At 46.0% G+C, this 5168-nt stretch overlaps 1 long non-coding RNA gene across 1 annotated transcript; it reads left to right on the top strand.

The window, feature by feature from the left end:
* Window positions 1–729: 729 nt before the first annotated feature.
* Window positions 730–3133, top strand: LOC121851398. The gene is made up of 3 exons (XR_006085895.1): window positions 730–761; window positions 1452–1492; window positions 2988–3133. It is a non-coding gene; the product is annotated as an uncharacterized LOC121851398 (long non-coding RNA).
* The last annotated feature ends 2035 nt before the right edge of the window (window positions 3134–5168 follow it).

A 5168-nucleotide genomic window follows, 5' to 3' on the forward strand; every position in this document is an offset into this window, starting at 1 on the left:
GGACCGTGTGTGTGGAGGGAGGAGTAGGTGAGGGGAGAGGCATTATGTTGGTGTCAAGCCTGCAAGCCAAACCGCTAACGGATAGGATGGTTGTATCAAGACAATCAGTGAGAAATGGTGTCGGCCAGTGCCCTCAATGTCAATCTATATATGGTTAGCTAGTCGGACAGCAGCAGTAACCACAACACACATTCTGAGATCACCAAGCCTGAATCTCGGAAGCCTGTGACCTAATCCGCATGGAGATTAGATTGCAATGATTATGATTCTCACAAACACAGGAATTTAGAAGTGTGGAACGTGTAACTGGAACTCGAAATCACGGTGATATGTTCCCATATGTGCCGTATATGCCCCATTCCCACTTACACCCCAACACGGCATATTAAATCGATATCCTCCAGTGACTAGGAAATAGTTCAACAGAATCACATTCTCATCCCTCGCTCCTTTTAATACCCCAAACAAAGACAGAACGCTGCGTTTAACTTTCGTTTAAACAGGTTTTGAAATCACCGTGTGGCCAACTACCTGATCCTTTAGCAACTCTATCATCAGAGACATGCAATGAACAGGAGACGGCCATTTGACCCCTCTCCCAGATGAGAGAAAATAGTTGGTGGTTAACCCTGTGGCAAGCCCGAGTTTGAGCTCTGCAATCCTCCTCAGTAAAAGTAGTGAATTCATTGCTCTCTCCTCTCTGTATTTTTCTCTCAGGAACGCAACCACAGGAGACGATCCCAAAACCAGCAACGTCCCATGTGAGTGAGAGGTTTTCTGTATTTGGTACTAGAGCGAAAGGAGCTGATCACAAACAGGGATGGTCAGCCTGTGCTCGAGCCCAACATAAACAATTACTTCCTCATCAGCCGCCCCCAAACGAGAGGCAATTGTCCGTTTAGCTTCACGCTTGCTCCATTATCCCCCATCTCTCTCCTTCTATTTGTCTTTCCGTGTGCTTGTATGTCTGTATTTTTTCCTTGTGTCTGATGTCTATAAGACTGTCCATTTGTTTGTTTCTCTCTCTACGTTCATGAAAGGGTGTCTCTCTGTCATTTATTTCTCTCAGTTTGAGTCGATTCAAGAGTTCTGTCCTTCAGATGAGATGGTAAACCAAGGTCACATCTGCCTGTGCAGTAGCACATTAAATATCCCGCGGTACGATTAAAAAAGAGAGTTTCTCACTCCCGGTGACCGCCACGAAGTAAAATCAATCACTTAACAAATGACTGTTGGTGGGGCACCGACTTGTCCAATTGACTGCCATGTTTTGCACACCACCGTAAAAGCAATCCTAATTATTAATATGTTACACTTTGCATTGTAATTACTATTGCCATTATCATTGATAAATATGCATTTTAATTATTTATATCCTGAATGACATAAATGAATAGCAGTGGGAGTTTTTGAAATGTGGTAGTGTCAAATCGTTTTTTTATTTGTTTCAGACGCGACGGTGAGAAAGGTTGAATGTCCGTTACCTCCAGCGGTGAGTCATGGCTGATGCAGTTACCCTGTGCCAGCCCAGCTCAGGCGCAGTGTCAGCCCGGCACAGCCAAGTGTGAGCCCAGCTCACCCCTTTGTCAGCCTTGATCTGTTTTGGATTAGCCCAGCTCAGGCCCTATTCGTCACAATTCAGGCCCTGTGTCAGCCCAGTTCAGACCCTCTGTCATCCAAGCTCAACCTTGTGTCTGACATATTCAGCACTGTTTCAGCCCAGCTCAGCTTTGCATTAGCAAACCACAGCCCTGTATCTTTCTCGATCAGTACTTTTCAGCCCTGCTCACGACCTGTATCAGAGCTGCTCAGACCTGTGTTTGCCCAGCAAAGCCCTATGTCAGCCCAGCTCAGCGCTGTTTAAGCTGATCTCAGCTTTGTATTAACCCATCTTAGGACCTGTGACATCCCAGCTGAGCACAGTTTCAGACCAGCTCAGCCATTTTCGGACAAGCTTAGCACTATTTCAGCCCAGTGCAGCCCTCGGTCAGCCCAGCTCAGCAGTGTTACAGACAAGCTCAGCACTGTTTCAGCCCTGCTCAGCTTTGTGGTATCCCAAGCTTAGCTCCTGTGTCATCCAAGTTGAGCTCTGTGACAGCCCTGCTCATCCGTGGCTTAGTCAAGTTCAGCCCTCTGTCAGCCATGTCGCGAATTGGGCAATAATCAAAAAGAGAAGAGTGATTCACTCGTTGACTTCGCTGGCATTGGTCGTTCACTTTAGATTATTATTCATTAGTAATGCGAGCAATTGTTGTGACTCAGTTTACATCAAGGTGAGTCTCAAAGCGTTTCATAAGAGATAGTGTATAGAGGAGTCACTGTGCGATTTGGAAATTTGCTTTGCACAATTTGGCTGCTGCATGTGTTTGCAAATTCCTACAGTTTATATTAAGTGTGTTTCGGAGCGTGAATGTCTCTGTCTGTGTATGTGCATATATGTCTATGCGTGTGTGTTTATGTCGATTTTTGTTTGTGTTGTGAGTGCGTGCGTATGTGTGTGTCTCTGTGTGTGCGTGTATTCGTTTATGTGTGGGCTTTACATTCAAGCAGCTACTTTCAGCTCAATACGAATTCCCAAATGCTAGGTGATTGGTAAACTTAGTTCATGTTTACTTCGGGAAAATTAATAGTTGAATAATTGACTTCAATGCCCATTAAGGAATGTTAACATCCGTAGCACTACTGGGCAAAGAATGAACGGTAGGGTAGACAAAAACTCACATACACACAGTGAGGCATGCATACACACAAACACTCGAACATTTGCACATAATTTCACACGCTCTTACACACACCAACAAGTAAACACTCATACATACTCACAACACACACATTCACACACACATACACAGACTGACACAAAAACACACATAAACCCAAGCTCAGATGAACTGCGATTTGGGATCTCACGGGGGAGTGGGGCGGGTGTGGCGGTGTATCTTTCCCCTGTCCTTAAGCAGACATACTGATTGTTGGCCTATTTGCAGGACGCTGATAAAATCCTCACCAATATGTCATTTTCGAACGGGGGCTGTGAAGCTGGTGAGGAAGATGATCAAGTCTACGCCAACACGAGCTTCATTCGGAACTGAATGGGGTTCTCAATCATCTGTCACCCTGACACACACACACTCACACACACACACACATACAAAGAGTGAGACTGAGAGAGAGAGAGAGAGAGAGAGAGAGAAGAAGAAGGGAGCATTCGTGACTGAAACAGAGCTACTGAGTGTGAGAATGACTGACGAAGAGAATGAGAGGGAGTGAGACTTTTTAAGCCTGCATCAGACAATGACCGAGTGAGAGAGACTGAGTGAGATAGATTGCATGACATGAGTGACTGGGAGAGTAATAGAGAGAAAGAGAGAGTGTATGAAGACTAAGACATCAATACAGAACAAGAATGAGTGAGAGAATGTGGGAGAGAGAGGCATGTTGAGAAAGACAGAGACAAAACCAGAAGTAGAGAGAGTGAAGATTCGATCAGAAATGTTATTTCATAATTTACAGGCTGGTCCGACAGGCAGACGGCGAAGTAGAACGGTAGAGAGGAAGAGGTAGAGAGATTGTCAGACCGAAAAAGGGCGGGAGGTGGGAAGCGAGGAGGATAGCAGACCCATAGTGATGGAGAGAGGAACGGTGAATGAGAGTGGATAGAATGTGTGTGTTGAAAAGAGGGGTAGTTTGAGAGAAGTAATTAAGGCAGAGGGTAAGAGAGTGAACTCGAGAGGCGGACAGAGGGGGAGAATGTGTGAGAGGGAGAGAGATTGTTTCTGAGAGCGTGTGTTTTTCAGAGTGAGAGAGAGAAAGGGAGGAAGCGAGATTGAAGGGGTGACAGAGTGGTTGAGAGAGAGATTGTGAGGGAGAGTAGGGAGTAGGTGAAATAATGAGGAAGAAAAGGGGTTGGAGAGCAGAAAGTGAGAGGGAAAGGAGAAATTGTGTATGGGAAAGATGGGTGAGAGAGAGTGAAAGAGGGAGAAAGAGGGGGAGAAAGAGATAGACAGATGGGGAGACAGTTTGTGACGACAGTGATAATGCGACGAGGCGGGGAAGTGAGTGTGATTGAGAGACAGTGTGGGAGCGGAGAGAATGGATGTGTATGGGAGAAAGCGTGTGAGACAAAATAATTGAGAGGCAGAGAGTATGAGAGGAATAAGGGCGAGCAAGAAGTGATTAATTGATAGGAAAAGAAAATGCGTAAGTGGGGAGAGAAACAGAGAGCGAAACGTTGTGACAGCGGATTGAGAGAGAGATAGCGATTAAGAGATAGAGAGAGAGAGAGAGAGATAGACACAGAGAAAGAGAGAGCACCAAGCAGAGAGGCAGAGATAACATTAAAGAGATTGGGGGGGACCGAGGACAGACATTGAGCGATGTTTCGTGCAGCTCAGTCACAGATGTCACCTGTTTCCACGATGAGAAACTACTCTGTTCACCACCCTCTCTAATTGAGACTAAACGAGAAGGAAAGCGAATGAGTAACTGGGGAGAGAAAGAGAGAGTGAGAGGGACAAAGGGGTGTGACAGGGGACTGAGACAGAGAGAGAAAGTGAGCATGAGACAAGCGTGCGAGGTTGCATGACAGAGTGGGAAGAGAGATTAAGAGAGAGAGAGAGAGAGAAAGCGTGAGACAGTGTGTGAGAGAGTGCATGACAGAGTGGGAACAGACAATGAGAGAGAGAGAGAGATTGAGAACGCGCATCAGACAGAGGCGGAGAGAGAGAATTAAAGAAAGTGTGGACGACCGAGAACAGACACCCAGCGACGTGTCATGCAGCTAATTCATAGATATCACCACTTTCCCCAGTGAAAAACAACTTTAATTCCATTCCCCCCTCTCCGTCAACCCTAACTCTGCGACCTCCCGACCTGGCCATTCCCTTCGTCCACAAACACCGGCTTCTTTCATTTTCCGCCCATCCCATCTGACCCACTATCACCAATTTGCCCACACTGTTTGGAGCTCCGTTGCTGGAGTCGAACCGATTTCCGGCTCCAATCGTTCCAGGTCACGTCAATACGAAACCATAATAATATCAGAAGTCACTGAGAATACTCAGCAGCTTAGGCATCTATGCAGAGAGGAAAGTGAGTTTATATTTCAGGTCGATGACCTTGTATTAAACCTAACTAACTGACCTAACACTTTGACTGTGTTTTCAGTC

This window comes from Callorhinchus milii, unplaced genomic scaffold, assembly GCF_018977255.1.
Source record: "Callorhinchus milii isolate IMCB2004 unplaced genomic scaffold, IMCB_Cmil_1.0 Scaffold36, whole genome shotgun sequence".
NCBI lineage: Eukaryota > Metazoa > Chordata > Chondrichthyes > Chimaeriformes > Callorhinchidae > Callorhinchus > Callorhinchus milii.